The following is a 27,627-nucleotide window of genomic DNA, read 5'->3' as shown; positions in this document are numbered from 1 at the left end:
TAGCGACACGGAACTGATCTCGAACTAGCAGACTGCAGCTGTGGCGTGCGCAGACCGACACCGGCAGCCCTCGGCAGCGGCCACGTCTGCCTCACGCCTCCCAGCCTAACACCAGTTCCGCAATCAGGAACACTCGCACGCCACGTTGTCCCACAGAGCCGTGCTGCTAAAATTAACCGCCGCGCCACTCACAACCGACGCCTCCCTCGCGAGCCGCCGCCAACGAACTGCAGCGGTTGCCAGCAAACTTCTACACTCTCGCACATAAACCAGCGCGAACCACGGATATCACCGGGGGTTAAGGCTCAGAAACGTCGAAGAAAGACACATTTTACTTTGGAGCAGTGTGACCGTACGGGTTGTATGTGAATGAGCATGTGGTGCGGATGACGAAATGAAATACGATCTCTCTCATCATCTCGCAGAAAATCAAAGTTCTAAACCGTTCACAAGCTCTGTATCAGCGTGCGTACTGCTGCAGGAAAAGACTTACCTACACTTTAGACAGCACAAACACTTCAATGGGCCTCCGTAAATGGGACGCCAACTCACATCCGTCGCACAGTACCCAATGTTCCACAAAAGTATTTAATATAAAGGCAGCCAGGATTTGCTACGCAAAAATCACGTACGCACTTATGTATATTTTAAAGTTTTACAAATTCGAGTTTATTTCCAATAAGAATATATAAAAATCGAGACGCACAGTTCACAATAAATTAATTTCAGATCCTGACCAAGTTTCCTAAGATCCTGGAGGCGGTTGAATAAACCACAATAAATTGCGGGAGCTATCTTTAGAAAACCGTTAAAAGTCCACAGTACATCAAACTATAAATTCGACAATGGCTACACACTGAAACCTTATAAATGCGTCTTCTATCACACGCTGCCGAAACAGTAACAAGTTAATCAGATGCTGAAAAATATCAATGTCCGACAGTAGGAACTCTGAATAATTCACACAAGCGAACTAGCGGCTATTTCACCGCTCGTCAGATAAAGCTTTCTCCTAACACAGACTAACACAGCCTAACACAGCCTGATCGCCTCCAATGGCGTCCGAATCGAGACTCCCCTCCGGATTGGCACTGTTCACCCAGCACCACTGAAGTCAGATAAACTACTGAACGCGAAAATTGCTGAAATTCTTAATTTTAACCTTTTATACACATATGCTACATCAAATCACACAAATTTACCGAGAAGTATTGTGCTGTTTCCAGAATGAGATTTTCACTCTGCAGCGGAGTGTGCGCTGATATGAAACTTCCTGGCAGATTAAAACTGTGTGCCCGACCGAGACTCGAACTCGGGACCTTTGCCTTGCGCGGGCAAGTGCTCTACCATCTAAGCTACCGAAGCACGACTCACGCCCGGTACTCACGGCTTTATTTCTGCCAGTATCTCGTCTCCTACCTTCCAAACTTTACAGAAGCTCTCCTGCGAACCTTGCAGAACTAGCACTCCTGAAAGAAAGGATACTGCGGAGACATGGCTTAGCCACAGCCTGGGGGATGTTTCCAGAATGAGATTTTCACTCTGCGGCGGAGTGTGCGCTGATATGAAACTTCCTAGCAGATTAAAACTGTGTGCCCGACCGAGACTCGAACTCGGGACTTTGCCTTTCGCGGGCAAGTGCTCTACAATCTGAGCTACCGAAGCACGACTTACGCCCGCTACTCATAGCTTTACTTCTGCCAGTATCTCGTCTCCTACCTTCCAAACTTTACAGAAGCTCTCCTGTGCTGTTATCAGTTTTCTTTTATCTGCCATAATTTATTTATAAGCAATCATTTCTATGGTTTTCATCTGTTTTCGGATATACAAGTGTAAATATTAACAAACAATTTAAATTATATATATATATATATATATATATATATATATATATATCAGGTTTACAGTATTGTCGCTACTTTTAATGTTTCTGTATTTATTTAGTATGAAAAGCTGTTTTTAATTGTGCGAAATCCACTTTTTGGCCTCTCATTTAAACATGTGAACAACTTCAGTAAATGTACTATCACAGTCCGATAGAGGTCTAGGAGATGTATCCGTAGACACCTCGCTTGTTGCAGTCGCATAATACTTTGCCGAGATATTCACTTTTACAGTTCAGGTATTATTTATAACATTTAACTTACAATAACTGATAAACTAACGCGGATATCGAAGACGCGACTTCACACTCGTAAGCATCCATCTTTTCCGCTTCAAATGAGCCCACTGTCTCTTCAGTGACACATATGGTTCAAGACGTATTAATTTTGGAGTAAGCTTTAATATTGCACTGGACACGAGAAGCGGCCATGAGAAACGAGCAGCCGATGTGCTGTCCAACGGAAGGGTTTTCCCAGTGATGCGGTCACCTTAGCGGCCGTTGGAAGTCAAGAGACAACTCTGTCTGTGGAACATAGTATGAAACTGGCCCTCCACGTGCTCCTGTCACGCTGATTTCAGCTGTCAACACGAATATCATCCGGTCTTAGCCGCTGCCAGTGCGCCCGCGGTCGTGTGTTTGTGACCGAAAAAAGTGTCTCTTCCCTTTACAATAGGCTGTCGTGTTACTTAACAAATTAAAAACAGCTTCCGTAGAGGAATCCAGAAGCATTCTGCAACCACCTGCATATTGCTGTCGCAGAGATAAATATGTGGTGAATAGCTGATAGCAGAGAGGCTTGTCTGTTTTTTATTATTTTTTCTCACGCTGTATTGAAGAATAATTAATATACTTCTGCTGTGCCTTCGATGTCGATCAACGATACAGTCTACATTGTGGTGATAATAGGATGGTCACTTCCCGTTAGTTGGTGCCGCGCGGTCTTGGGCGCCTTGGCACGGTTCGCGCGGTTCCCCCGTCGGAGGTTCGAGCCCTCCGTCGGGCATGGCTGCGTGTGTTGTCCTTAGCGTGAGTGAGTTTAAGTTAGATTAAGTAGTGTGTAAGCCTAGGGACCGATGACCTCAGCAGTTTGGTCCCATAGGTTCTTACCACAAATTTTCAATTTTTCCCGTTAGCTGGCCTTAGCACTCAGGCTGGGACATGTCGATATTGTCTTTCACTATTTTGTTTTCCATAGAACGTAGGGAGATTTCGCCTTACCCTGAGGTGTTCTGTCCTTACCTTGAAGCAGTGGTGTAACTCTGATCCGTCTGCAAAACAAATCACCTGTTGTGAGAGCCACTGTGTTGCTCAAGTGCATACGACTGCACAGATGTGTTTGTCTGGCACATGTGGTGGGCAACGCAACAAACTATATCTGCTGCTGCAGCTGTGCATGTGGAAACAGGTGGTAACTGACTGACGTCTCTGCCACACATTCGCATCAACGAAATTCCTTTACAAACTAGAGTACCAAATACGAACTTACGTCAATGTAAAGGAAAGACCTTTACCTAAAGCTATCCAGTGAGGATCGCGTCAAAAAGTTCTTGAAACATACGAGGGCAGTTCAATAAGTAATGCAACACATTTTTTTTCTGAAACAGGGGTTGTTTTATTCAGCATTGAAATACACAACACTATTTTTCAACGTAATCTCCATTCAATGCTACGGCCTTACGCCACCTTGAAATGAGGGCCTGTATGCCTGCACGGTACCATTCCACTGGTCGATGTCGGAGCCTACGTCGTACTGCATCAATAACTTCTTCATCATCCGCGTAGTGCCTCCCACGGATTGCGTCCTTCATTGGGCCAAACATATGGAAATCCGACGGTGCGAGATCGGGGCTGTATGGTGCATGAGGAAGAACAGTCCACTGAAGTTTTGTGAGCTCCTCTCGGGTGCGAAGACTTGTGTGAGGTCTTGCGTTGTCATGAAGAAGGAGAAGTTCGTTCAGATTTTTGTGCCTACGAACACGCTGAAGTCGTTTCTTCAATTTCTGAAGAGTAGCACAATACACTTCAGAGTTGATCGTTTGACCATGGGGAAGGACTTCGAACAGAATAACCCCTTCAGCGTCCCAGAAGACTGTAACCATGACTTTACCGGCTGAGGGTATGGCTTTAAACTTTTTCTTGGTAGGGGAGTGGGTGTGGCGCCACTCCATTGATTGCCGTTTTGTTTCAGGTTCGAAGTGATGAACCCATGTTTCATCGCCAGTAACAATCTTTGACAAGAAATTGTCACCCTCAGCCACATGACGAGCAAGCAATTCCGCACAGATGGTTCTCCTTTGCTCTTTATGGTGTTCGGTTAGACAACGAGGGACCCAGCGGGAACAAACCTTTGAATATCCCAACTGGTGAACAATTGTGACAGCACTACCAACAGAGATGTCAAGTTGAGCACTGTTTGATGGTGATCCGTCGATCATCTCGAACGAGTGTGTTCGCACGCTCCGCCATTGCAGGAGTCACAGCTGTGCTCGGCAGGCCCGCACGCGGGAGATCAGACAGTCTTGCTTGACCTTGCGGCGATGATGACACACGCTTTGCCCAACGACTCACCGTGCTTTTGTCCACTGCCAGATCACCGTAGACATTCTGCAAGCGCCTATGAATATCTGAGATGCCCTGGTTTTCCGCCAAAAGAAACTCGATCACTGCCCGTTGTTTGCAACGCACATCCGTTACAGACGCCATTTTAACAGCTCCGTACAGCGCTGCCACCTGTCGGAAGTCAATGAAACTATACGAGACGAAGCGGGAATGTTTGAAAATATTCCACAAGAAATTTCCGGTTTTTTCAACCAAAATTGGCCGAGAAAAAAAATGTGTTGCATTACTTATTGAACTGCCCTCGTAATTTATGTTTTCCTGCCGTATGAACTATGTAAATATTCTCCATTTTCTAGCCATTTCATGTTGTTAAATGCGTACCATACATCTGTTTATAAATACGCAGGTGGTCATTCAATGAGAAACACTAGGAAGGGTGGCAAATGAAGAAAATTTACAAAGTATGCGTTTATAGTACAGGAGGCAGAACACATATTAAAGTTGTTGGTGATTTGGAAGTACACAAGCTGCGAGATTTAGTAGAGACAACTGACACCTGTGGCAGCAACGGAGGCTCTACTATGATTCGTCATCTAGACGAAAAGAGTTTAGATAGCAGATACGAGAGCATCATTCCATGGTCCATCACATTTATGCTGCAGTTCACCAATAGGAATAGCTGGTGAGTGGTGGTGTGCTAGTTTCACGGAAACCCGTGACCAGATGAGAGAGGTAACTGTAGAATATGATGCCCAGTGGAAAGGCCGAACAACCTCTCTGTCGAGGTGGATCTAGACACCGAGGACAACACGCGGTCTTGCGTTATCTTGTTGCAAGGCAACGTCACGGAAAACTTGAAGACAGGACACAGCCACTGGCCACAACACGTCAGAAATGTAACGCCTGCTGTTCAAATTACCAGCTACGCGAACAAGACGTGATCGTGTTGTGTAGGCACTGGCACCCCATTCTATGCCGCCAAGTGCTGAACCGGTATGGTAATGACGAATGCAATTTTCGCACCATTCCTTCTCCTCGCAGCCTTCTCAGAAGAGTACACCATCGCGATGCTGTACGCAGAAGCGGGACTGGGTTGAAAAGAGGGGCAACATATGCCGCTTCTGTGTCCAAGGCTGTCGCAGCACGCCATTCTTGTGAACACCGTTCACCTCTCGACAACCGTGTATCGGCGCCGTTTACACGGCAGCTCTAAGAGCGTGAAACGACTATAGGAGAAGCTATGACAGTGGTCACTGTGCTGACAGTCCGTAATGCTACAAAGGTGGTCGCCCTGTCTGTGTGGATGGTCTTCTTGCTGCAACCAAGTCCGTTACCTGACGTGAACGCCTTGAAAAGGTCTGTACGAGTCTGAACAGCTGAGCGAAAAATATATCTGTCCTCTCGGGCGCTAGTCGAGCGGGGTCATTGAGATCCTGTATGGCGTTATGGACCTCCTGAACGGATCGATTCCGCATTCGCACGATAGTTGCGGGATACCGACCAGCAGTATCGCGGAACGGTAACCAGGCGTGTGGATAGGCGAAGACGTTACCACTGTCGAAATCCGACTCTTGCTTGCAGACGTTCCCCTTCGTACACTAGGCATAAAACTCTCTCTCCTAACAAACAAATAACATTCAAACGCGCTTTCTGAAAGAGAAACCCGCTTTGCAATTAGGTCGTCGTCTCTGTCTTGCCTCATCTCTTGTAACCCAGCAGATAACATCCCTGACCCATGTATTGTTCTCTTTCTAGGATCCACGTCCTGCCCACGAGGATTTCATTTTCATTGCAATCAGGATTATGTCTTCTTCTCCAGTCTGTTTCTTCTCCAGTCTGTTTCTTCTCCTAGCTCTACTAGCAATTTCCAACAGACATGTCTCAATTACTTGTATCACACCCCTCAGTTTTTGAATGGTTTTCCCAATAAAAGTCCACGTGTCAGCGCCACAAGTAAAATATGATAATACACACTGATAATATGCTCCTCAATACAAACTGGTAACAAAAACTCGACTTGATATGAATTTCACATTTAAATGTGAATATTTTAGGTTAGGACTGAGTGTGACTCTCGTCAATACATTTGAAACGAGCCTATCGCCCCCCCCCCCCTCCATCCCTCCCTCTCTCTCTCGCTCTCTGAACACACTCCCCTTCCACCCCTCTCACTTGTGATGAGTCCCCCCCTCTGAGATACGAACCACAGGAAAGGCATCAAGACAGAAAAATAATGTAATTAATAAAAAATTTAAATGATGTTTTTTGAAAGGTTTTGTATGAAATTCGTCAATGATTGCGGAATCATTACATGTAGTTAGCAGTCGTTAGTTCCAGCATCTTTGGTTGTTTCAGTCTATAGAGGGGTAATTGTAACGTAAATACGACTCGAAAAGTAGCCTGTTGACATTGAAAAGTATAAATGTTTTTAAAACTGCTAACTTACACAATTAGAGAATGCACGTAACGGTGAGCCACATCCCATTTTAGTTCTTTCTCTTTTTCTGGCAGACAATGCCAGAGGTTGCTCAGAAAATCGTACGTTCAAATCGTTTATGCACAGTTAATTTTGAGTATATCCACCTGATGACGGAGATATTTGAAACCGGTAATGGAAACCTCAATAACAATGAGTGGTTATAGTTACTTACGTATTTCAGTTGTTAGTCATATTTCATTAATCAATGCCCCGTGCTGGTTTTCATCATGAAGTGTGATACACTGCTGTAGGTTGTGGTTTAAAGAGAGGTGAAGGAGGAGACTGGCACTGCGAAACACATCCCTTGTGCTGAGAACCCAGGCTGCCTAGTGTGGGTAACTGGCTGACTGTGAGACTAGGACATGTCTGTGTGGTGAAATAGAAAGATACAAAATAGATGTTGGTGATGCCACGGCAGAGGATTACTGCCTGTAAATTTTGCGGCTCGTGTGCGCTATAAACTCAGGAGTTGGTATTCTTCGCCAAGATTGCGCGTTTTCCGTTGCAAGGATGCCTCGTGTTCCTATTTTCATCGGCCCTTCGCGCATGGATAAAACAAGTGGGCCAAAGAAGAGGTACTGACCGTTTAGAGGAAGATAGTTCTAGCCAATCTGACTCGACTTGGTAGCACTTCCAAAATTGTGCAAATGAAACAATTAGGTGGGCTATAAAACCGAGGTATTAAATAACCTCACAGCAAGAGCTCTGCCTCATTCCGAACTGAATTGTTCTGCACTCTAAAAGTTCTTTTGTAGCTAATACCGTCAGTCTAAGCCACATGCTCCTTCCGTTTAGGTCGCAAGTGCAGATAGTTAACTGAGTGCTACAGACACAAGGAGGTTGATGTAATACTATCAGTTAGATTGGATATTCTCACTTTGAGAGTATTGACGGCGCGAGTTTTGCTTGCTAAAAAACATTCAACAGCCTAGATCGCATAAAATATTTCTCTGTTTAAGACAGCCGTTTTCTTCAGACTTTGCTGTCATCTTCAGGTCTATAACATTAAGCATATACATGTGTCTCATAACACGAGTTAAGACGTAATATTTGAGATAATAATTACAGTTTGGTTTTATAAAAACCACAGTTCCATTTCCTGTTTTTATAATGCCAGACTAAAACTATTATCTCAAATACAGGGTGTATCAAAAAGAATCATCCCATTTTAAAAAATCATAACTATTATGTTAATTGAGATATGTGCGTGAACAGCATAATGTCGGAAAGAGCGAACTCTCGTTTTACACAGTACCGCCACACTGGCATTTCGAAGTGCGGAAATTTTTAAATCAAAGGACTGCTGAACGATGGATCGGTCGCACTGTACCAAATGATTTTACCTTACATTACTGGCCTCCAAGGTCACCAGACCTTACTGTATGCATTTCTTGCGGGGGTTTATAAAGGACTCTGTTTACGTCCCTCCGTTACCAACAACAATGAAAGAACTGAGAGTAACTCCGTCCACAGGCCCTGGTGGACCCAGTGGGACCGACCGGCCGCCGTGTCATCCTCAACCACAGGCGTCCCTGGATGCGGATATGGAGGGGAATGTGGTCAGCACATCGCTTTCCCGTCCGTATGTCAGTTTCCGAGACCGGAGCCGCTACTTCTCTATCAAGTAACTCCTCAATTGGCCTCGGCTGAGTGCACCCCTCTTGCCAACAGCGCTCGGCAGACCGGATGGTCACCCATCCAAGTGCTAGCCCAGCCCGACAGCTCTTAACTTCGGTGATTTGAGGGGAACCGCTGTTACCAATGCGGCAAGGCTGTTGGCTAGTTTCAGAAATATAGACGTGCCAAATCGGATGATTCTCTTTGATACACCCCGCATTACGTCTTACATTACATTACGAGACATAGTTCATGTACTACACACGCAAACAAAGTTGACACTCGGCGCGGTCGCTTATGGGAGCGACCATAAAGGCATTTCCCATTTACAGTCGCCCCATCAGCCACCGCACCGAGTGTCAACTTTGTTTGCGCGAACAATATATCCACTTTGTTACTGACCTGAAATTGACGGCGATGTCTGTCGAAACCGGTTGTTTTAAGTAAAGAAATATTTTATGCGATCTAGGCTATCGAATGATTTTTTTGTACTATAGGTTTGTTGGGAAATCCATAGTACTGTTGCCACCGATGCCTCCATGCAGCCGCTACGCCAGACTACCTCGTTCTACTGCCGCGTGACATTAGACCGTATCTCCCTCGCTCACCCTTAACTGAGTGTTCCATTTCTCCCTTTTTGTTAAGTGTCCTGTAATAATTTATTCGTACAGTTTTTCTCGGCTGACCAAGCATTGACCTTTTTTTGTTGTACGAACTCCGTTATTGATGTAGTTGCCGTACTTCCTTCTTTATTTTAATTACTTCTTTTTAAAACAGTCTGTAGTTCGACTATTACTTCAGTAGAGTTGTGATCATGCAGACGACGTCGAGTTGCCACCTGTAGTAAAAAAGATTTCGATGCCTTAGGCTGCGGTCGCAGTGGCACCGATATAGGTGTATTCCGCCAAAAAACGACATCAGCCGAAAAGGGCCGACGTTCTCAGATCAGTAAGCTACAACGTGCGAGTCACACCGTAGCCGTTCAGACTTCGGACGACAATCGGTGGAATTCAAATCAGTTTGTTTTCTTCGGTAAAACTGACAGACGTTCTCACACGCGGAATATGGACTGTGAGAAGCTGATAAGTTTAATCCAAGAGTGAGTTTGTGGCATATTGAATACGAAAAATATAATCGGGATATAGTCGGGTATCTATGGACTGAAATCGCAGGTTTGTTGGAAATTTTAGGCGTAAATTATAATCTAAAATATAATTTATTCAAGTGATAAGGGTGGCGTACATAGCCTGTAGTGGATCTTTTTTGGGGTGAGGTGGTTGAATATGAGCTAACTACAAATTATTATTAGTGCTTATCGGTATTTCTATGGCAGTAGGGTGGTGGTTCTGCTATATGAAGTGATTTGGAAATGTGGTGTGTATGTTTCCACTTTTGACTCCTTTAGGTGCTCAGAAAATTTTATTCTAAACTTTATGCTTGTCTTTCACACGAATACTGAATGACAGTCGCTGAAGGTTAACTGTGTGTTTGCACAACTTCAAATAAATACAGCAAAACAGAATGTTTGTAAGCTTGCTTTTCAAGATCACTACAAATCGTCTGGAGTATGTGACAGAAAGTTTCTCCTTTCATCTGTTATATCCGTAAAACTTGTCTGGTTATTCCTATAACTGAGGACAGAGTCTACAGTACCCACCATGTTATTTTCGAAACTGGTACAGATCATTCGCGTGTAGTCGGCGTCTGTTTAACAGCAAAGACCGCACTGCAGCTCTCGTCTCCGAGGACAGACGCGTCGTGGTAGCCATGCCACCTTCGGTTAGAATAGATGCTTACCGCCAAAAACTGACGAAGGGGATCGGACGTATTTAGCAAATTTTTGTATGTCTATCCTTCCGACTGAAGGTTTGAGGGACTTCGGCCGTTCACTTACGTAACAAAATGGAACACCTACAGTCGTCGTTTCGATATTATTTATTATATGGCTACAAGTTTCGGTGCTTCAGTACACCATCTTCACACCTCAGCTGACGCTGAGGGGGTTAACTGCAGTCGTATAGACGATTCCTTCAGTGGCCAATATGTATGAACTGGTTTCCGTGGACTGTAACAACGAGTTGGTAGTTGATGGTAAGAGAAACAACATCGTTGTTGCAGTCTACGGAAACCACTTCATACATGTTGGCCACTGAAGGACTCGTCTGTACGATTGGAGTTAACCCCCTAAGCGTCAATTAAGATCTGAAGATTGTGTACTAATGCACTGAAACAGGAAGCCATATGATAAACAACATCCAAAGGGCGGCTGTACGTGTTCCATTTTATCACATACTTAGCAAGCTGTCGGTGGATGTTATCCGACAAGCTCTGGCGGCGTCACGTGGTTACTTTTGTCGGAGCCACTGTGAACTCAGCCTTAACCCCGGTTACAACAGAGAGAAGGGTAGTGGTGTTTTGTTTCTGAGCCATGCAGCTGGAAAAGTGGTTCCACATTTTCACATGACGCAAGTGTGCTGACGTACAATGTGGAGGGAAGTGACAGAAGTGGACGCACTGTGATCAGCGAGGCCATCAATGGCCGGTGAGAGGGAGAGCCGATCCCAGGAGCCGAAGCCGTGACACGCTTCAGCGAGGACAATGCTGCTCTGGGTGTAAACTGTCCAGTCACTGTGCAAAGGACGTCTGGAGACGCGTGCCAACGGGCGGTTTGCAAAGCAAAGGAGCTATCAGTAACCGCAGAACACTTTCTCATTCCTGAAAATGATACTTTTAAATATAACCTTATATTCAGTACTTTTGTTATCGTTTTTGTGCTACTTCAGTTTCAACCTGTAGAGAAACACCGTTTTCTACACATGCCACTTTGCGACCCAAGAGACAAAGTCAGAGGCGCCAGCGTGCAAAGTCTGGATGCGGGTTGGATCGTAATTAGCAGCGAGGACTTGGCACGGGCGGAAACTATACAATAGAAGCAAAAACGGCGCAGTAAACATGGGCCAGCGAACGAGCCGTCTTCGAATAACTGAGAAAGTGTTGGAGGAAAGTTTTGTTTGCTGTACAGCGGTCTGTATGAACCTATCTTTAGGTTCGAATAGATCTGCAAAGCTCTCAAAGGAATTGATGCAAACCTACAGAATGCTGTAGATCTAGTTGAATAGTTTTTTTGTAAGAAAATCAGATCATAAAACGGTTTAAACGATGTAATGACGGATACAGAAGTGCTTACTGACAAACTTGGATCTCATTCAGACTTCAAAAATGAGAAAATTCGTTCCAGGGAAGTGAACAAGCAGTTTACCTATGAGTGTAACGATGATTCTATTGATGAAGGTAAACCAGAACGCTCTTTAAGATGATTTTTTCCCACATTATTGTCGGCACACGTCACTGCTCGCCAAAAGATAGATTCGAGCTTATAGACAGTAACAGTATGATCTGCAGACGTGGGATGATGGAAAACCAAAAGCCGCACGCATAGCTCTTGAGAGTCAATTAACTGATGATACTGAATGTGACATAAATGGAAAGCCGGAAGTTTTTACCTTCGCGTCCATTTTTCCTGCAGGAATTTGTCGACAAAGCGTATTATCTAGTATTACAAAAAGACATTTAATTGTAAGTGTTGCCAATTCTTTTGTAAGCTTACGAATCATCCTAATTTTAACTATATCTGTAACTAGCGATGAAAGGTGATTTTCAGAACTCAAATTAATCAAGACATATCTTACGTCAACACTTCCTCAAGAACGATTGTGTTTACTGTCAGCTTTGGCCATTGAAAGCGATACCTTGAAGTCAATAAATTGAAATACTATTAATAAAGACCATTATGTTTTTATCCAAGAGAAGTACTGTCAGTGCCTATATGGAACAACTGGAGGAATTATGTAAGACTTTATTAACATAATATTTCTCTTTTGTATCACACAAAATTTGTGCTTTCCTTTTCACATGTATACGATTAATTTTTGAACTAAGAATCAGTGCCCGAAGGGGCCATGAAGACCCAACGGTACCGACGGTTCGCCGTGTCATCACCAGCCAACAGGCGTCATTGGATGCGGAAACGGAGGGATACGAGGTCATCACATCGCTCTCCCAGCCGTCGTCACTTTTCGTGACCAGGGCTGCTACTTTTCTATCAAGTAGCTCCTCAGTTTGCCTCACAAGGGCTGAGTGCACCCCGCTGGCCAACAGCTCTCGGCAAACCGGACGCTCACCCACCCAAGTGCTAGCCCAGCCCGACAGCGATTACCTTCGGTTATCTAACGGGAACCGGTGTCACCACTTCGGCAAGGCCGTTTGCTAATTTTTGACCATTTTTCAATTATGAAACACTTTCGTGACGAATTTTATAAAGTTGCTGTTCCTGTCGAGCGGCGAGCGCCTGCGGCAGATGACGCAGTCTACTGGCCCATTGGATAGTATTATTGCAAAACAAGTTTGCTCCGATTGTGTGCAAAGTATTTTAAGTATCACAATAAGTATGACCAATATCGAAATGTGGCCTATGCATCAGAAGCTGTGACGTGGAACCATAAGATACGAAAAGAAATCAACTTTGTATGTATATATGTGTGTGTGTGAATTCCTAAGGGACCAAACCGCTGAAGTCATCGGTCCCTAGACTTAGAACTTAAACTAACTTATGCTAAGAACAACACACACACCCATGCCCGAGGGAGGAGTCGAACCTCCGGCGGGAGGGGCCGCGCAGTCCGTGATATGGCGCCTCAAACCACACGGCCACTCCGCACGGCGAAATCAACTTTGTGTGTCAGTCAATGTGTCTGCCGTGATCGTCGCAGCAGCCAGGCGCGTCGCAGGAATCGGCGGCTGCGCTAACTCCACTGCCTCTTTGTGTGGTATCTACAGCCTCATCAAACTTTGAGCATAGAATCCTCGAAAATGCATGAGAAATGCATCGTACTAGAGAACATCCGTTACTTCTAAGCACGTATCAGAACCGTGCGAAAGATGAGCAAAATAATCGCTGACCCCTTGTGTGTAGGTTTCCCTTGTAAGTCACGTGTACGAACTTTGGTCCAAAATTCAGTATATTTTCCTGACATCGTGCCAGAAGGGTGGGGGGGGGGGAGGGGCTATTTGCTGTATAATGAACTCAGAAGAAAAACTTGAAAACGCCAGGATAGCTAGTAACGCATTTATTTCGATAACCGGTACCGGTAACACCACATTACCATCTTCGGATATTACGCTCTACACAATACATAGCACATACGGGGAAGATTACGTGGATTTCCAGAACATAAGATCCGGAGATGGGAACGTAATCTCACTGAAACCGGTTTTCTAAATAAATGCTTTATTGGCAGCAGTTTCAAAACAGAGATCCATATATCTGGTAGACTCTTATCGACGAATTACTTTTATCGGAAAATTCTTTTCATACCGAAACTTTGAGATACTAATACTCCCATAAATCCACTTCACAAGCAAAAAACAAAAAAAAAAAAAAATCTTTTTGACTTCCGCTCTGTCGGTAAGTTCTGCGTTTACAAATTTCTCCTGGAGGAACCGGTATTTTGTGTTCACAAGTTCCCACCTACAGATCTATTTTCTTTCAAGCGTCGAGAGCCATCAGTCTTCTGACTGTTTTGATGCGACGCACCACGAATTCCTCTCCTGTGCCAACATCTTCGTCTCAGAGTAGCACTTGCAACCTACGTCCTCAATTATTTGCTGTATGTATTCCTATCTGTGTCTTCCGCTACAGTTTTTGCCCTCTACAGCTCCCTCTAGTACCATGGAAGTTATCCCCCGATGTCTTAACATATGTCCTACCATCTTGTCCCTTCTTCTTATCAGTGTTTTCCATGTATTCTTTTCCTCGCCGATTCTCCGGAGAACCTCCTCATTCTTTACCTTATGACTCCACCTAAGCATCACATCTCAAATGCTTCGCGCCTCTCCTTTCCCCGTTTAACCACGTCCATCTTTCTTTAACATAGAATGCTGTGCTCCAAACGTACATACTCAGAAATTTCTTCCTCAAATTAAGATTTATGTTTGATACTAGTACATTTCTCATGGTCGGGAATGCCCTTTTTGCCAGTGCTAGTCTGTTTTTTATGTCCTCCTTGTTCAGACCGTGACGGGTTATTTTCCCACCTAGGTAGCAGAATTACTTAATTTCATCTACTTCGTGATCACCAATCTTGACGTTAAGTTTCTCGCTGTTCTCATTACTGGTACCTCTCATTACTTTCGTATTTCTTCGATTTACTCTCAATCCATATCCTGTACTCACTAGACTGTTCATTCAGTTCAGCAGATCCTGTATTTCTCCTTCGCTTTCCGCAGGATACTCTCCCCTTTTACCTGCTCTGATACGTGGACAAGAACAAGCCCGTGGCCGTTGTATTTACGTGCTGCAGAAAACACGCCCGTGACCCGTGCCGCGGTAACGGGCACCCACAGACAAATAGCAGCGCCTGGCCGCCTCAGTTCTTGCAGCTGTAGCGCTCTCCAGGAAGCGTGGCCAAAGCGACGGACGGGTCACTGACCTCGTTCCAACACAGGCCGCTGACCCCGCAGCCGCAGAAGCCGGCTGTTCGTCCCACGTAACGAAGCTCTCCGTTAAGGCCGTCCTCACGTGGGCAGCGGGACGAGTTCTGTGACGCCACATTCACGAGCATTCGTCAGAGTAGAAGAACACAGCAAGTCCCCCCTGATTTCCTCAACGGAGTACGAAACGTGAACCAGTAGGAACGAGGGTCGCTTTTTACGTCAAATTTGCAAAAATCCATCTTCTGAAGGGTATTGGGACAACAGCTGTGGTGTTTGTGTGGAATAATGACGCTGCGTGAATTACGTTTATTCAGCATCACTCTCGCAGACACCGATGGTTCCGATGGTTATAGATTTTTACTAGAAAGAAGTATAATGGGAGTACGTTTCTGGATTAACCTTTACCAGATTAGATTTTGTTACACAGACGAAATACGATCTCATTGTTACAATGTAGTTACAGAAATTACACAGTATACCGTGACGTCCGTTGTGTTGTTGTATTGTAAGGCGCCACGTATACCGTTTGTATATGTATACGTGTATGTCGTCGTTGTCGTCTCTTCTCTCCCTCGTCGTTATCGGAGCATGAGAAATGTTTATGTTAGTTCAAATGGCTCAGAGCACTATGGGACAACTTCTGAGGTCATCAGTCCCCTAGAACCTAGAACTACTTAAACCTAACTAACCTAAGGACATCACACACATCCATGCCCGAAGCAGGATTCGAACCTGCGACCGTAGCGGTCACGCGGTTCCAGACTGTAGTGCCTAGAACAGCTCGGCCACACCGGCCGGCTGTTTATGATAGTGTTTGCCAATTTGTTGTCGACAACACACAACTACACGGCTTGATATAGTATAAAGATAGCGGGTTTCGATGCTGCGATATTTAAGTGTAATATTATTCTTCACTTAACCTTTGAGACTTTAAGAGCCAGCTACTCTTAACCAGGCCCAAAACTCGACTTGTAACGAGAGCACTTGTGATCAGTCTGTCACAATATTAATAATATGTAAGGCTCTACACCACTATAAGAAAATATCACTGTTTATGAAATAACCAAATATATGAATAAAGTTCTTTATATTTTTCCTTTTTATTTATTCAGATGCTTTCGAATGTTTATTTCACGCCCAAAAATCATCCACAAATCGATGTAGAGCGTAAACGTGTGCATGAAAAATAGTACACTTATTCTGCTGATAGCCACGTATGAGCTTTGGGTTGCTAGGCTACTTCGATCAACAGGATTTATATTGGTTTTTAAAATGATCTTTCTATCCAAACTTACGTCCTCCACAATGGCTCATCAAATATTCTACCCTTTCGCGATAATTAAGAATTCGCATAAATTGTATTTTCGCGAGTTTGAAGCAAATCATCGGCGGCGCGAAAGCAGTCTTGATTATTTCTGGAATCGTAATCAGTGATCTGACACTGACCGTCCATAAACGCACAATTAACACTCTTTTTTTCTTTCTAACAGTAAAGAATGACGTCACGTCATCTACATAGTTATTAAAATATTATTCCAAATGATCACAAACATTTATCGTCATTATTATATTGCATAGCGTCGGGACTTAATCACGCAAAACTATGTAAAGAAATCCCCCAAATCTCAATTTCTCCATATCAACTGACAGATACAAATAAGATATTCAAGATCTCATAGATCAATCCCGACCTGTAATGTTATACAGCCCTGTAATGTTATAACTCCCAATTGTTTTTTTCAAGATCTCTTTTCAACGTTTTTAGCTCCTTTGAATCCACTGACATCGCCACAATATTCTTCGGAATTTTCAGCGTGCTTCTTTACGAAGCGCTGATTTAGTAATCGCAGCTATTGCACGCGGGTCCGTTTCCGGGGTAAAATGTGTGTCTTTTGGGCTCCAGATGTATGCCTGAGAGGTTTGCGGTCGCAAGTCACGTTGGTAAGCACGTCCCTTATGATGGTTTCTGAGCTGTCATCAAACACTCTGGAAACCGAGTGGTCTTCCACTTCCGCGTCAGCCCCCGCCCCGTATTACGACGGATAAATCCACTGTCGCCAAACCAAATCAAGTACCATTATTCACACTCTACCCTTTCCTTCGGCCTGGTATCTCACTGACTGGAGTAGAATTGTCTTCAGTGACGTCTCGCGTTGAACTGAGTCCCGGTTACAAGCGAAGCCGGCCGCTGTGGCCGAGCGGTTCTAGGCGCTTCAGTCTGGAACCGCGCAGGTTCGAAAGTTAGGTTTAAGTAGTTCTAAGTTCTAGGGGACTGATGACCTCAGATGTTAAGTCCCATGGTGCTCAGAGCCATTTCAACCATTTGACCAGCGAAGACATGTCTGGAGACGCCACGGACAGCGGTGGGATATTGTCGCCCGCCATACGGCCCGACAGCCAGGACTGATGGTCTGGGGCGCCATTTCTTTTCATATCAGGACCCCTTTGGTTGCCATTCGTGGCACCACTACGTCGACATACTACGCTCCGTTTTATTGCCATTCGTGGCGCAACCCATCCTGGGCTTATATTTCAGCAAGATAATGCCCGCCCGCACACGAATGTGCGCACTATTCTGGCGCACTCAGCACTGAAAGGGTTACCAACGGTGAGTGGTAGGCTTGGATTTGTTGGAAGGGTTCCGCGAAAATCGAGGACATACAAGACGATGGTGTGACCAGTTCCGGAGTATTTTGCAGCGTTTAGAGTCCTCTTTACGCACGCATGATAATCGACAGAACGAATTCAGAGGCACATTGCTAGGACCCTAACACGTCCGTACAGCCCATATGAAAGAGCAACAGGAATGCTCTGGGGAGTTAAACGGGATCTTTGGAACAAGTGTGACGTTGTTGTAGCAAAAGCCTGTTGTGTAAATTTAGTGAAATTGTATTCGACGTTGCAACAACATAATACAGTAAGAGCGATTTTTCCTCTCTCAGCAGGCGAATGAAGGAGGACAGAAATTCACGAACACTGGTACTAAATGCTCGCCACCGCGCACTGTATTGTGGCTTACGGAATATATGATGATATGTTTAGATGTAGATATACGTAGATATAGGTCAAGCACACAAATCTACAGCATCAGTCAATTCTCTTTTTTGTGTACACAGTTTCTACTGCTTGGCAGCTCTCGAAGAAGGCAGTTTCCCAACTAAAATTACACCCTCCTCTCGTGGCGATATAAAACTCACCCTGTTAAAATGTGTCGTACTGAAATGCGTGCGCCACTGGTTAACTCCTCATTAATAAACTTTCGTATAATTTACGACTGCGGTTGGTACCAATTCGCGGTTCCCGCCAATCTGCTATTGACATTATGTAATGTAAAACGGGACATTTTTAATTTTTTTTGGATATGGCACACCACTGAAGACGTTATAATTGTAATTAACTAGTGCATAAACTATAAATTGTAACTTCCTTTGAATAAAATATCGAATAGTAAATTTTACGATTGTCTATTGTAATATTTTGCCTCCTTTGGTGTTCTAGGGTTTAACAAGTAGATGGGTCCCCTTTCTGGAATGCTTGCCCATGACTGAGGGGACACTGAACTACACAGCGGTGATCGGTGCCAAATTGTACCATCTCTATCTCTGCGACCGCATAGTTTTATTTTACACACCGCAGCGTCATTTCCAAGGCACGCGACCTCCTGGCTCCACGGAAAAACAACGTCTCGCAGGGCAAAATCTTCATATTGTGTTCCCGACAAGCTTGCTTGGCCGCTATGCCTAATTCTCCATTTGTCTGGCAGGCACTTCGGAAGAAATGGGCACGGGAAACGGCTTCAGCAGCCCAAAGTGTGCTCTTACTTCCATGAATCTGTGTGCGCAGTAATAAGTGTAAAATGCAAGTGTAACAATGCGCGTTTCTTACTGCCTAATCATTCCGTACAAATGACGTTTTCATGTCTATGGCACACACAAAGTGATTCCGTGATCATGGTACAAACTTTCAGAAATGATGGAGAAGGGTAAATGTAGCAATTTGAGGTGAGGGGCCTGGTCCGGGAACGACCGAGTTGAAACTTTATAATCCACAGTGGACCTCTTCTACTAAAAGCTCTTTGTTTTCCACAGTTTGGGAGGAGATAGAATGGACAAAAACAAGAAAAAATTGCCTAGTAAACATGGGCTCTAAAATGCTTAGCTTAAGACCTATGATGATTTGTTCAGCAGAGGAAATGTGTGTCACAGTAGCAAAGATGAACAAGTGCCCATACATTTTAAAATGGCTTGGTTCAAATGGCTCTGAGTACTATGGGACTTAACATCTGAGGTCATCAGTCCCCTAGAACTTAGAACTACTTAAACCTAACTAACCTAAGGACATCACACAAATCCATTTCCGAGGCAGGATTCGAACCCGCGACCGTAGCAGTCGCGCGGTTCCGGACCATACATTTTAAGGTATGCACTGTAGAGCCCATATTTCCCGGATTTTTTCCCCCTTGCTGTGGTCCATACTACGTCCTCCCCACAGTAATTGCAGTAGAGGAGGCCCATTGTCAGACGCATCATAACGATTTTCGCTTACAACTTCCGACTAGGTCGTTTCCGAGCCAGGATTCCTTACCTGTTGTTTACTTTAGTGGCAAGTCCCAATGAAACTTCTCTGTCTTCACCAGCGCAATACATTACTTTCTCAACATATCGTTTGTACAGGACACCGCCTGACGATCAGTTTCCCGTGGCGTCGAAACTGGCGACTGAGCAAATAAGCACTGTAAGGAGAAATGTCGTGACAGATAAAACTGTTCGAATTATGTGAAATGGTGTTTCCGATTGCAGAAATTTTTCAGCTTCACAAATTTTTAAAATGTCCCATATTTTCGAACGACTGGACGTTTCGAACACACGTGTCCACGAGTCGAAACGCAACAACAATGAATTCGCTCTCCCTGAGGCCACGTTGTCGGTCAGACCGCCGACACAGGAAACAGCGAATGTTGTTATGAAGATCAAGGAGCTGTTGTTTAGCTGTGGCTGTGTCCACCAGCAGCATCACCTGTTGTTTACGACGCCGGCTGGCCTCAATGTTGGCAGAGCGCCAGCCCACATACAGTCCGTTGGTTAGCTAGCAGCACTGCGCGCATGGGCAATATCGTTACCGCTGGCGCACTACACTGATGTAAACATTACACCACGTATTCTTCCGCATTTGCTTGAATCTCAGTAGATTTCGTTTCACGTGGAGAGGAAGCCAAGCTGTGTCCAGTACATTCAAGTACGATCATAAGGATACGTTTTATGCTGTGTTATACGCACATAGACTGAGCGATAATGCGAGACTACAGCTTTACCGGCGCATTTGACTTGAACAGCACTGGCCAGCCATCTGGTTCTACGAACCTGGAATGGTTCAAAATGGTTCAAATAGCTCTGAGCACTAACATCTGAGGTCACTAGTCCCCTAGAACGTAGAACCACTTAAACCCAACAAACCTAAGGACATCAAACACATCCATGCCCGAGGCAGGATTCGAACCTGCGACCGTAGCGGTCACGCGGTTCCAGACTGAAGCGCCTACAACCGCTCGGCCACAGCGGCCGGCCGAACCTGGAATGATTCGAGCTGTTACAGTTCAGACGTACAAAGCGACGAGCAGAAGAACAACATAGCTTCGTACTTCATTTGATTTTTAAAGAGAATGAAATAATATTCGACAAAATTCCAGCACTACCGCACACTTGTTAGGTGACCAGACGAAAAGCATTTCATCGTATTGTTGAATACCGAAGCCACCGAAGGTACTAATTACAGTCAGTCGTCTGGTACTCACTTAGCTCCTTCCTTATCAGAAGTCGAGAAATACATTTCAGCTCTGGAAGTGTCACCTGCTACGTCGATAGCGAGTCGATCACCAACAGAATCCACGAAGCCATCCAGGTGCTGGATTTTCTCCTCTTCTTTTATGACGTGCCGTTCTCTATCCCGCCAGTCTTTGGCAGTGACACGTGAAAAACTTGCGTGCTTTAGTTTCCAGTACGTCTGCCAGCTTAATAGTCTCGTTATTTCTCGCGACAAATTCCTTAACTTGTCCCCAGATCAGTTCTGTTGGATTTATATTGTAATGGTACAGCGGCAAACGTAAATATGCAGCAACTGTATGGTGTGCGCGATGCTGTGAAAATGATTGTTTTTCATGTTTCTGCGACACTCATCGCTCTGGTTCGTCGGAGACTACATCTGTGGCATAAAACAAGGGATATAATCCAAAAAAGAGTATTTGGTTTTTCATTTTTGTCCTAAAAAAGTTAAACTTTAATTTAAGCAATCTTTATTAATAATCTTTCATAAAATATCGATAATTAAGAATTTATATTTGAAATGATAACAGGAATTTCGCTTGCTGTATGTAATTAGAAACAAGAAGGCGTACATCATTCATAAAAAATGATGATGAATTTTACTATTACGAGATGTAGGTATTTCAAATTGAAGGAAAGAAATGGATGGCCAAGGCAAGTCTTGGATCAGCGAACCGTGAACTGTACCAGATTGTCATTTTACTACGCTACCGATTCCGCTATACACCCAGCGTATATCCGTCTCTCCACTGTATCAAATATAGTACCTCGGAAAACTTCAAAGCCTATTTTTTCACTACGGAGCAGAAGCAGCCTCCGCAATTTTCATTCTGCGTACTAACAACGCGACAATCAGAGCGCAACAGTTCACAGACTGTGAGTTTGCTCGATTTTTGAAATAAAAACTACATAGCTAAAGCTCGATCAAGGAAAAAGGTTGATGGTTGTTAATACATTAGAATAACTTAAATTTTCATTTAACGTAACTTAGTAATAGCATATCTAATACGTAAGTAGGACCTACTTCCAAGAGTGTACCTACACCAGTGTTCGTATGCTACGGCTCCTGGCCAATCGTCGCGTTCGTTTTCTTTGCATCAGGTTCATTCTTATGTAGACACGAGATCTCGCAGTTTATGTGTAGTTCGTGTTGCTGTCATGATAACAGCCGATGAAAGCCGTTAGTTCCGTATCGCCCACTGATAACTGCCGGAAAAGTTCGTTATTTTCATTGCCCAAGTTTTTTGCATGTGTACGGTACCAATAAGGCACTGATAAGGTCCAAAATATAGAACGTTCAGGCGATAAAAATAAAGATCTAATCGCACATATTAGTCTCGCTTGGGTGGTCCACTTTTTTAAAGTTGAACAGTAGTAGTCCTTGTGGTTTTTGTGGCTTTGATGCAGCTCTCCAAGCTACTCTGTCCCGTGCAGTTCCCTTCGTCTCGGAATAACTATTGCGACTCACACCCATTTCAACATGCTTACCGTATCCAAGCCTTGATCTCACTCTATATTTTTTACGCACCGTACTTCCTCCCATTAACAAACTGACGACTGCTTCATGCCTCAGTGCGTGTCCTATCTTTATAGTTGGGTTGGATTCAGTATCTCCTTATTACGTATTTCATCTATCCACCTAATCATCGCGATTCTTCTGTAGTACCCCATTTAATAAACTTCTGTTTTCTTCTTGTCTGAACTGCGTGTCGTCCACGTTTCCCTTTCGTACACAAAAACTACAATCAGACAAATCCCTGCATGACAGACTTCGTAATACTTAAATTTATACTAGATGTTAACAAATTGCTTCTCTTCAGAAACGCTCCTCTTGTTACTTCCAGTCTGAATTTTACATTCTTTTTACTTCAGTCGTTTGCTGCCGAGTGCAACAACACTCGTCCACTGCTTTTAGCTTCTCATTTCCTAATTCCGTCACAATCGACTGCATTCCGTTACCTTGTTTTACTTCGGCTTATTCTCATATTATAACCTCTTTTAAACACTTCCCACTTTGTTCAACTACTATTCAAGTCATTTGCTGTCTCTGGCAGAATTACAATGAAAACCTGGTTTTTATTTCTTCTAGCTCGACTTTAATTCATTTTCCAAATTTTTGCTTGGTTTTCTTCACGCTTGCTCAATGTGCAGACTGAATAGCATCGGAGACAGGCTACAGCAGCTATCTTATTCCCTTTTCAACTGCTGCTTCCCTATAATACCCTCCGAGTTTTATCAGTCCACTCTGTTTCTGTGCAAGTTGTAAACAGCCTTTCGGTTTCCAGGCTGTGGCTAAGCCATGTCTCCGCAATATCCTTTCTTTCAGGAGTACTAGTTCTGCAAGGTTCGCAGGAGAGCTACTGTAAAGTTTGGAAGGTAGGAGACGAGATACTGGCAGAAGTAAAGCTGTGGGTAGCGGGCGTGAGTCGTGCTTCGGGAGCTCAGTTGGTAGAGCACTTACCCGCGAAAGGCAATGGTCCCGAGTTCGAGTCTCGGTCGGGCACACAGTTTTAATCTGCCAGGAAGTTTCATATCAGCGCACACTCCACTGCAGAGTGAAAATCTCATTCTGGAAACATCCCCTACGCTGTGGCTAAGCCATGTCTCCGCAATATCCTTTCTTTCAGGAGTGCTAGTTCCGCAAGGTTCGCAGGAGAGCTTCTGTAAAGTTTGGAAGGTAGGAGACGAGATACTGGCAGAAGTAAAGCTGTGGGTGCCGGGCGTGAGTCGTGCTTGGGTAGCTCAGTTGGTAGAGCACTTGCCCGCGAAAAGCAAAGGTCCCGAGTTCGAGTCTCGGTCGGGCACACAGTTTTAATCTGCCAGGAAGTTTCAGCCTTTCGGTGTCTATAATTCGCCCCCGATAACTTTAGAATTCAAGAATGTTGTTCAATTCTTCGGAGACGAAGGAATTATCTGCAGGTATCAAGAATGCATCTTTACGGTAACCGTATTCCTTCTTTAACGGCTACTGTCTAGTATTTTCCATGTTTCTTTGCGTCTCGGAAACAATGCGTGTAGTTTTACATCCTCAGTGATTTCTGTTTTGTGGGCGGTCTGAGGCATATTTGTTTTAGGCCACGACCTAGTGCTCACAAAATAAATGATTAGTTAAATAAAAAAGAATTTTTAGCACAATACGTTTTTTAAATTGGACTACGAACGTACGAAACAATTTCTCCTCGGCCCGTAAAGATTCCTAACCCCATACAGATAGTCGTGAAAAATGTGTGACTTATTTTTTAATAACTATCACAGTACTTTTAAGATTTGAAGCGAAATTCTTGGACCACATGCCACAACAGATAATAGTAAGCAAGTAACTACTCACGTATCAATTATGTATTGCAGCGTTCCATATTTTTCGTTTTAAATCTTAAAATTATTTTCATACCTATTAAAAATTCACTGCCACAAATTTTCAGGATTATGTGAATAGGTTTAGGAATCTATATGGGCTAGGAAAACTAATTTCATACTTTTTAGTCCGATGTAAAAACTTCGTAAATTACAAATTTAGTTTTATTTGAATAATTATTTTCTGCTTTTTGGTCTTGTGAGTGTGACATTATTCGATGATGATGTTTGGTTTGCGGTGCTGTCAACTGCGCAGCTATCAGCGCCGGTACAAAGTGCCAATCTTTACACAGTCTAATCTCGCCACTTTCACGAATGATGATGAAATGATGAGGACAACACAAACACCCAGTCTCCGGGCGAGAAAATCCCCAATCCGGCCGGAAATCGAACCCAGGACTGCGTGATCCAGAGGCAGCAACACTAGCCTAGATCACGAGCTGAGGACAATTTTTCGATGGATTTCAAATTTTTTGATGAGTACGATAGAGACACTTGGTAACTTTCAGGTTTATTTCAGTTTCTCTTCACCTGACTCAGTCAGTATATCTCGTGAAAAGAGCGTGAAGGTAAAAATTAAAGAGATCTGAGCTCACACAGAGGTTTAGCAGTAATAGTTCTTACAGCAAAACAACACGAAGAGGGAAATGGCAGTGGTGCACAAAGTACCCTCCGCCACACAGCAGACAAGAAAGCGAGTTAATATTGCATCGTCATCCAGTTCTGAAGTATGTCTGTAATTTCAAGTCCAGTTTTTGGAAAGCCAGTTTACAATCAACTGCAAAAGTTGTATCTGACAGACACACAAAAAAGAGATATCCAACCTCTCTTTCGCCCCTGTCCTCTAATTTCTGCACAGACGTGCCCGTCCACTTGCATACCACCTGGCATGCATTCCAATACTGCCTGCACAACGTGCTGATCCTGCAGGGCAGCAGAGATGTCAGGTGTTACCAACCTTTTCACACACGCCCCCACTCTTACAGACCAGACTCACAAGAAAGTGAGTTAATATTGGATTACCATCCAGTTCTGAGCTACGTTTAAAATTTGTGCTGAACAGACAGAGACAAAAACTCGACCTGGTAAAAACGAGGTAAAATCATCAAGGATGGAAATACCAGATGTGAAAGCCACATTTTGTTTATACACACACACACACACACACACACACACACACACACACACACACACACACACACACACCAAAAAAGTTTTGCATCGCCCCAGTTCCCAGCACTCCTGAAGACAGACGTTGACTGTGGATATTGTATCACAGACACGGTCCTTTTGACAGTTCAGAGAAGTCACTAAACCCGCCCGAAGATGTAAACAACCATGCATGAGCAGCGCCTATTACACGGAGGGGGTCCGACAGCCGATCAGTTCCGGTCATTCCACCAGGAAGGAGATACACGGCTCGTGTTGTCTGTAGTTCAAGCATGCCTAGACGGTCAATTCCGCGGTTCGATCGCGTCCGCATTGTTACTTTGTGCCAGGAAGGGCCCTCAACAAGGAAAGCGTCCAGGCGTCTCGGAGTGAACCAAAGCGATGTTGTTCGGACATGGAGGAGATGCAGAGGGACATGAACTGTCGATGACATGCCTCGCTCAGGCGCCCAAGGGCTACTACTGCAGTGGATGGCCGCTACCTGCGGATTATGGTTCGGAGGAACCCTGACAGCAACACTACCATGTTGAATAATGCTTTTCGTGCAGCCACAGGACGTCGTGTTAAGACTCAAACTGTGCGCAATAGGCTGCATGATGCGCAACTTCACCCCCATGGCGAGGTCCATCTTCGCAACCACGACACCATGCAGTGCGGTACAGATGAGCCCAACAACATGCCGAATGGACCACTCAGGATTGGCATCATGTTCTCTTCACCGATGAGTGTCGTATATGCCTTCAAACAAACAATCGTCGAAGACGAAACTGGAGGCAACCCGGTCAGGATAAACGCCTTAGACACACTGTCCAGCGAGTGCAGCAAGATGTTTTGGGGTAGCATTATGTGGGGCCGACGTTCGCCGCTGTTGGTCATGGAAGGTGCCGTACGATACGTGACTGTCATCCTCAGACTGATAGTGCAACCATATCGGCAGCATATGGGCGAGGCATTCGCCTTCATGGATGGCAATTCGCGCCCCCACCGTGCACATCTTATGAGTGACTTCCTTCAGGATAACGATATCAAATCAAATGGCTCTGAGCACTATGGAACTTAACATCTGAGGTCATCAGTCCACTAGAACTTAGAACTACTTGAACCTAACTAACCTAAGGACATAACACACATCCATGCCCGAGGCAGGATTCGAACCTGCGACCGTAGCGGTCGCGCGGCTTCAGACTGAAGCGCCTAGAACCGCTCGGCCACACCGGCCGGCGATAACGGCATCGCTCGAGTAGAATGGCCAGCGTGTTCTCCAGACATGAAACCTTTCAACATGCCGGAGATAGATTGAAAAGGGCTGTTTATGGACGTCGTCACCCACCAATGACTCAAGAGATCTACGCCAAATCGCCATTGAGGAGTGGGACAATCTGGACCAAAAGTGCCTTGATGAACTTGTGGATAGTATGCCACGACGAATACAGGCATGCATCAATGCAAGAGGACGTGCTACTGGGTATTAGAGGTATCGTTGTGTACAGCAATTTGGCCCACCACCTCTGAAGGTCTCGCTGTATGGTGGTACAACATGCAATGTATGGTTTTCATGAGCAATAAAAAGGGCGGAAATGATGTTTATGTTGATCTCTATTCCAGTTTTCTGTACAGGTTCCGGAACTCTCGTAACCGAGGTGATGTAGAACTTTTTTTGCTGTGTGCATTTTCCGAACGATCGATTCCCCCCGGTGTAGTTAGCCGTGCAGTCGCAAAAGTATTCGGCAACGCGGTGTTGTGTTGGCAGTGACCGCGAGATGGTACGGCAGCCTTTGCGGGCACCGCTCGCGTGTGTTTTGTGGCTGCCCGGAGTCGCTCGCTGACCCAGCACATCAAGCGATGTTTACTCCATCGCCACTTTTGTTTCCGCGCAGGGTGGAGTGGAATGGAGCGTAGCCGCTAGTTGACAACTTTACGGCACAGCCCCGCTTCTTCTTCTTGTTCGTTTTGCTCGCTGGAGCGGCTCCAGGCAGTGACGGGTTGCGAGCGCGCGGCTGCGTGTGGCCGCCGCGGTGTGGTCGTGACGCCATGTGGGCCAAGGCCACAGACCGGCCGACGCCTGGCGTCGCGACGCCGTGACCTGGGTCGGGCGGCGCCGTTTAATCAGCGTCCTCCGCCCTCGCACCTGCTACGTGGGCGCTAAGTCTTGCTGAGCTGCCTGGAAGAAACTGATTACATCGCTCTGGGGTCTCCCACACTATTTCTCTCCTACCTAGGAGAGAGGGGCGAAAAGATCGCGTTACAGCATT

At 44.8% G+C, this 27,627-nt stretch overlaps 1 protein-coding gene across 1 annotated transcript in view; it reads right to left on the bottom strand.

Annotated features, from left to right (window-relative positions):
• The window catches only part of LOC124776799 (phosphatidylcholine:ceramide cholinephosphotransferase 2-like), a 303,955-nt gene that overhangs the window by 178,272 nt on the left and 98,056 nt on the right, over nt 1-27,627 (bottom strand). The gene's annotated exons all lie outside the window — the stretch shown is intronic.

This window comes from Schistocerca piceifrons, chromosome 2 (genome assembly GCF_021461385.2).
Source record: "Schistocerca piceifrons isolate TAMUIC-IGC-003096 chromosome 2, iqSchPice1.1, whole genome shotgun sequence".
NCBI lineage: Eukaryota > Metazoa > Arthropoda > Insecta > Orthoptera > Acrididae > Schistocerca > Schistocerca piceifrons.
Note: the sequence above shows the minus strand (reverse complement) of the source record. Positions and strands in the feature narration are given on the sequence as shown.